We start from the raw sequence: 7,789 nt of genomic DNA, 5'->3' as shown, positions 1-7,789 counted from the left end.
AGGGCTCCATGTTAGTGATATGTGGACTGGCCCGAAACTAACGGTACCTGTGAGTCAGGTGGATTTGAGCCAGCATCCACACAATTTATGTAAACCAACGGTTCTGCCGCCAGACGTCGTTATTTATAGCTTTGCGCCTGCTTGCCTTGCCCCTTTTGTGACATCAGAGAGGGGCGGTCTATTAATAGCGAGGCTCGGCAGGTTAGGGTCAGATGCGGATAAGAAGCGGGTGAGTTGGTGTGTTCTTGACGACCCGCACATTACTACTTCATGTAACTTTTTTGGCAAGACTTTATTTTGAGCTTGATAAGTTTAATTGCATTTCTAAACGTAGTCATTTCTCAGCAGGTATTTCATTATGTCAGAATGGAAGAGTTGGCATTTTAAAATGATTTAATAAATATGACATCAATATGACAAGTGATTTTGGAGGTCTGTTTATGAAATGTAGGGTTGTGACTGTTGGTAGAAAGATTTATAGGGGCAGTTTGGAATTTAGTATGATATAGACCAGCGCTGTCCAACAGTTGACATAATGAAGGGCCAAATCCAGCTTGTGGGCCTCCATGTAGATGTAAACAGTTGTATTCTGTCACAAAACCACAATAGTAGATTACTCACTAAAATTTCTTTAGAAATTTTTTTTAGATGAATTGTGCTGTTTGGGTCCCCCAGCACCCTCAGCCCTACCATCAGTGCAATTTAGTAGGACATCCTAATTTATCAATTGAGCAGATGAGCTTCTGGTCTGATTGGACCATGGCTGACCAAACTGGAAATCTGCTGTGCTGCCATTGGTTGGTCTGAAACTGCACTCCATTTCCATGGCCAATTTTATATATTGTATGTTTGTTGTATCTGTAATTACTTCTTTGACTTCCACTTGTACAAATCATCATATATTTTATATAACATTTCCTAATGCCTACAGTTTTACATTTCACACAAGAATGAAGCGCTCACCTCCGTTCCTTATCCCTTGAGGACCAGGTGCTTAGCAGTCAAAATCCCACTCTGCCATGGGTATCAATCATATGCAATGTCCAACAGACCGCAGCACACTGACACGTTGTTTCTTGTGAAAATTTTTTTGTGATTTATTGGCTCAGTAGACAAAAAATGCAACGTTTCGAGGAGAACTATTCCATATTAATAGGTAGGTTGATAAAGGGTCCTGTGAGACTCGAAACGTTGCATTTTTTGTCTACTGAGCCAATAAATCACAAAAAAAATTTCACAAGAAACAACGTGTCAGTGTGCTGCGGTCTGTTGGACATTACAGTTTTACATTTAACTTCCCACGTAAAAGATATTCTGTTCCAAACAAAGCTAAACTAAAGCACATTCTGATATTAGCAAGAGAGGACACTATCTACATCAGTGATCCCCAACCAGTAGCTCGTGAGCAACATGTTGCTCCCCAACCCCTTGGATGTTGCTCCCAGTGGTCTCAAAGCAGGTGATTATATTTGAATTCCAGGCTTGGAGACAAGTTTTGGTTGTATAAAAACCAGGTGTACTGCCAGAGTCTCAATGTAGGTTTACAACCCACATATGGGCTACAAAATGGCCAATCATAGCACTTATTTGGCAGACCAAGACCATTTTCATGCATGTGTTGCTCCCCAACTCTTTTTACTTCTGAATGTTGCTTACGGGTTCAAAAGGTTGGGGATCCCTAATCTAATCCAGTAGGACAGATCCAACAGATCTCATTAGCATGTACAACTGAAAGGAGAGATTTAGAGGCAAGCAAGATCCTTATTATTGTGAAACTAGCTTGCCATGTGACTTTGTATTTGTCCTCATATGGCTGCTAGACTCAGTGGTAATGAGTAATTTCTAAGACATTGCAAGGGTTTATTTACACCATTTAATCTGGTACAAGGCTGTGCAATGGCCAATAAGAGAAGCTGAATCTCTACCAAGCGATCAATTAATTGCTATTAGGGCATGGCTGGAAATAATGAAACATCGTTCCGTGGAGCTAGATTCATCCAATGCGTTTTGCAACTTTATCCAGAGTTCAGGGAAAACCCGTAACAGGCCAAGGGCCAAGTCTACCTGACAGTTGTAAAACATTCTATTTGGCAATTGGATCAGTTCCTCATCTCTTCTCAACCCTGACAAAATATCACTTCCTGACAAAGTAAAGCTATGAATGAAAATAGAGTCTATACTGTAGTTACCAACTCTGCAGAACCAAAACCATCAGATGCATGTTTGTAGTGTTGTGGAACCACTTGAGGTGAACAGATAAAGTTTATTTGACACAAGCTTTGTGGATTCTGAACTCACAAAGAGTCAGAACCCAGAACAAAGGGATCACAGAGTTTTTATAAACTTGGGAACATATGACATAAGAACTTACTTCCCTTCCAGAGACTGTCACCTCTCCAGGCCATAATGAACACAGCTGCGAGGCTCATACACCTCAGCAACCACTCCTCCTCTGCCTCACCATTCTGTCAATCCCTACACTGACTTCCATTACCTTTCAGAATCAAATTCAAATTAATGACCCTGACATTCAAAGTAGAGACCTGCAGCGGGTGATTTAGTTGAAAATCACATTTAATTTACAGTTATGTTGGCGCTATATAAATACATGTTAATAATAATAATAATAATAATAATAATAATAATACTGGGCATAAAATTGCGAGAGCATAGAGATATGCTCATATCTCATATAACTCATATAACCAATAAGATGGTTCTTCCTCAAGGTCAAGGTGATAATGACCAAGCTAGCTTGAGAACAGAATCCATCCAAGTCAGCAGAAATTAGGAAAATAAATACACCTGACATGAATTTAGAGAATTTTTATTGCATTAATTTTCTGACAATAATACTTATTGGCAAACTGTTTATTTACAGTAACAAATGGCATTGGATATCTGATATCAGGCATATGTAGAGCAGTCAATTCACAGCACGTGACTGGGCATCAAATGCTAAGCAGCCCAAGAGGTGTTGGGCATGGAGTCATGCCTTAATAAATAACATCACCATAACAAAATAAACTCATCTGAATATGAACGAATGCAATTCTAAGCTCTGAGATAGGCCTAAAATACACATATACACTACACATATAGTATAAAATACCATCCCACCAAACCTGAAAGGGGAGGAAAGACTATACAAATATTACACAATTCTGTGGGACACAGTTATACACAGTAAGCGCTTCACTGGCTTCAGCAGGAATTCACATAGTCCAGTTGTGGTCCAGTAGGTTTTGCTGAACTACAGCTCTTATCCCTGAGCTATTAAAGGGGTGGTTCACCTTCAAACAACTAGTTGTTTTCAGATAGATCACCAGAAATTACGACTTTTTCCAATAACTTTCTATTTTCTATGTGTGACCGTTTTTCTAATATTGAAGTGTCAAGTGTCTTTTTTTTACCTTCTGAAGCAGCTCTGGGAGGGGAGGTCGCCGACCCTGTAAACTGTTCTAAATTGATACATTTAGTTCATACATTTCTTATCTTTGTCCCTGCTGAGCAGAAGCTCTGGGTTTCATTACAGGCAGCTGTTAGAATTGATACAATTGTTGCTAATACTCCAGAGATGTTGCTGTGAAATGGATCAACTACATGTTGCAAAATTGTAACAGTTTAGAGTCTGCGCCTGAATTACTGAGTTGCCAGACTCAAACACCAGAGACGGGAACATTCAACTTTAAACTTAGATTTTGGAAAAACAGTAAAAAATAAATAATTGAAAGTAATTGAAAAAAGTCTTTATTTCTGGGGAACAATCTGAAAACAAGTGAATTGAAAAAAAGTGTTTGGAAGGTGAACAACCGTTTTACGTGCTCCTATTCTCATTAAGAATATACTCCGAAGAGCTGCGGAGTTTCCTCAGACCTTCATGGGCCGTCTGTTTCCAGTTATAACAAAGCTGGGGAAATGTTTTGCTGAACATCTCACCTTTATCTTGAGGAAACTGTCTCAAGCATGGGGTCTATGGACCATGAGGCCTGTAGTTATGTAGTCCTATAATAAATAGAACTTACTGCACCTAATTATTTATTAAAGGCCGAGTTGTGTTTTTTCCCCAAAAATTCTAGTTTTTCAAGGGTAGTTTCATTAAAAACTCAAATTTTTCGGGATATAAAAAATAAAACTAAAATTTTTCATTATTTATAATCCCCCGAAGCTGCTAAAAGCCCGAATTTGAAAATACTCAGCTAAAACCTATCGCGGTCATGTAGACGTCAATGGCAGAGCTCCCATTTGAAGATGTTTTTTGCCTTCACGATTTTAGGTTTTTTTTACTGTGATTTTCGTTCTCAAACTCGACCAATTCGAGGTTTTTTTAGCTGATAACTAAATCAATTAGAGTACTTGTGTTTTTCCCCCCCGAATGCATTTCATAGAGTTTTTTAAATTTGGGCTTTTTCATAAATAAGCAAACATTCGAGTCGTGAGCCAATGGCAGGACAAAGCCAATGGCAGGAGGTTCCGTTTATACTGATGTTTTAGCACTCGTGGGCTGTACTGAATCCATATGTAATTATGCTCTTTTACCTAATAACATGGAAATAATTTAGCCATCATGGCTCTGTTGCCTTTATGGCTGGTGTTTGTGTGGATTTAACTAGAGCTGTGATACTGATTTTACCATCTACTCACTCAATTCCCATTGAAAGAGAAGTATGTTGCATGGACTACCAGATACGAACAATCTGAAGACCCTGGCTACCGAGGATGCTTATGTGTTTTTTTTTTTTTTAATCCAGTGGCTGGCAAACATTTTTTAAAGGACCATGACTTAAGTTGACATTACCTGGAAATGAAATCTCATACTGTAGGGCACCCCTGTCGTGCAGTTTAGGGGTTTGCTTAGACAGCTGGCTTCCAATCATGTCTGCAACTGCTGCAGCTATTCTATTCTGCTGTTTCTATTTATCATCGAGGGATCCGCTTGGTGGCAGAATCTATTCATACATAAACGTTGGCAGCTGCCTGACAAATCCATGAATCAATAGGTCCTATGCAGCATAAAAATAAAGTAACAATGAAGAAATGATAATAGAAGTAACTGGTGCCCCACTGGCAAGGGAATGGATCAATAAGAGTGCAGAAGCCATTTGATCTATAGAAACTATGCACAAGCAATCCCGGGATTATATTAATTCAAAAGCTATCAAAAAGAAAAATTGAAAAGTTGCTTGGAATTAGCCATTCTATAACATACTAAAAGTTAACTTATAGGTGAACGGCCCCTTTAAACCCAGCCCAGGAGGGGCTTGAAGGCAAAATGAAAAGACACAGCATTCAATGCACCCTGTTTCTTCTTCATCAGGCTATAGAGGGTCCGGCATCACTCACAGACCCTTCTCATAACATGGCCGTGCCTATGAATTATAAGAACACAATTCCATTCAGTAGGGTAGGTGTCTACAGCTCTTGTAAACTGTCTATCTAATACAACGGACAACGGGTATATAAATAATCATGCTTCTAAATACCCCAAAACATTGAGCTTATCATTGGGAAAGAACCATGACAATTTTATACAGTCTAAAAATAATTGACACAGGCACAACATTCTCTCTCTGCAAATAAAAAAGGAATTAATTAGAGTTATTAAAATATACATGGTGGTGATTCTTTTTATACTCTGTCTGAAGAATACGATGGTTTGAATAATAAACAGGACCCGGAGGTTCCATATCACAGTGAGAGCTGATGAGAAGGGATTTTTACCCTTGAAATAACACAAACACTGGCCATACTGTAAGCAGCACATTGTAATACAGCAGAGAAATGCTTGTGCCAAATGTCATTAAAGGGGTTGTTCACCTTTAAATTAACTTTTAGTTTAATGTAGAGAATAATATTCTGAGACAATTTGCTATTGGTTTTCATTTTTTAGTATTTGTGGTTTTTGAGTTATTTCGCTTTTTATTCAGCAGCTCGCCGGTTTGCAATTTCAGCAATCTGGTTGGTAGGTTGCAAATTCCCCTAGCAACCACACATTGATTTTAATAAGATACTGGAATAGGAGGGGCCTGAATAAAAAAATAATTAATAAAAAATAACAATAACAATAAATGTGTAACCTTAAAGCGCATTTGTTGTTAGCTGGGGTCATTTATAAAGTTCGTGCAGCGCATATTTATTCGCATATGGTTGTTTTGCCCATGCTTTTTCCTGAACGCTAAAAATATTGCACTACTGTGCCCGTCTTTCCGGTTTTTGCGAATTCGAATTATGACAATTTTTGCAATGAGACGGGTCTGTGCGTTAGTTGTTGAGACACTTTGCGAGGTTGTTGTGCGCGAAAATAGCGTTGACAGTAACATAGGTTTGCAATTTGCGAAACAGTTTTGTGAATATTTTATCCGCCACCAAAGTTGTGGCGTAATTCAAACGCAGAGTGTGCGCAAAAAGATCTGCAATTTGAGCTTTTAAAAAGCTCTTAGACATTCGCAGTGTGAAAAACAAATTCGCAAATCTCTTTGCACGCTCTTCAGCTTTATAAATATAACCAGGCGCACGGCACATATTTTCACTGTGCGAATCATTCTGCCCTGCGCAAAGTTTATAAATGAGCCCCAGTGACTCCCATTTGAAAGCTGGAAAAAGGCGAATAATTCAAAAATGTTAAAAAATAATAAAGACCAATTGAAAAGTTGCTTAGAACTGGCCATTCTATAATACACAAAAAGTTAGAAATTCTGTATTTTGTATACTAAATATAAACATGAACTTACTGCACCACAAGCCTAATCAAACAAATGATTTATGCTTTCAAATTTGGCTACAGGGGGTCACCATCTTGTAACTTTGTTAAACATCTTTGCAAGACTAAGACTGTGCACATGCTCAGTGTGGTCTGGGCTGCTTAGGGATCATCATAAACAAAGCTGCTTGAGTTCTGCATGGCTGGGAAGTAAGGCGGGGGCTCCCCCTGCTGTTCATAAGTATGATTGTTTCCCTGCTCAGCAGTTAGGGACCGTCTGACAATTCCTATCCACAGCAGTAAATGAAGGGAGAATTTCACTATATACAGTCCGGTTTCTTATAAAAACTGAACATATTTTTTAATTAAAGTATATTGGAGATAGGTTTCTTTTTCATTAAAGAAAGTAAAATTTGTGAAACACAAAGTTGGCGAGGGCCCCCTACAGTGAATAAACTGATTTTTACCCAGCCCAATGTATTTCATATTAAAACAGCAGCTACACTGGGGAGTGCAGAATATATTATTATATAATACACAAAAGCCATGAATATCCTGTAAATTATATCCTTATAAACGGTGAGTTCTGATGTCATCAGTTATAAACGGTGAGTTCTGATGTCATTTCTGTCACATGACTCACCGAAACTTGTGTATTATAATAAATAAAGTACCCCCAGTTGCAAAATATGAGGATATTAGAAGTTACGTCGGAGTTCCATGACCTGTATAAAAACACTCGGCCTTCGGCCTCGTGTTTTTATATGGTCATGAAACTCCTCGGTAACTTATAATATCCTTATATTTTACAAGAGGGGGTACTTTATTCACTATATTAGTGAAGCCAAATCATGTGAGTTACTGCCAGGGATAAGCAGATTGCATTCCCACATCACACAGAAGCCTAGATTTTACTTGTGCAGACAGAACTCCTGCTGGGGGGTTACATAGTATTCCTGTGTCCAGACATATCTAGGAACCCACTAAGTATAAGGAGTGTATACAAGGTGCATGTGTCACAATGGCAGCCATACAAGAGGCCTATTATCTTTGTCAGACAGACTCAACATAAATGAGATCTACATCTTG

The sequence above is a fragment of the Xenopus laevis genome, chromosome 6L, assembly GCF_017654675.1.
Source record: "Xenopus laevis strain J_2021 chromosome 6L, Xenopus_laevis_v10.1, whole genome shotgun sequence".
Lineage (NCBI taxonomy): Eukaryota > Metazoa > Chordata > Amphibia > Anura > Pipidae > Xenopus > Xenopus laevis.
Note: the sequence above shows the minus strand (reverse complement) of the source record.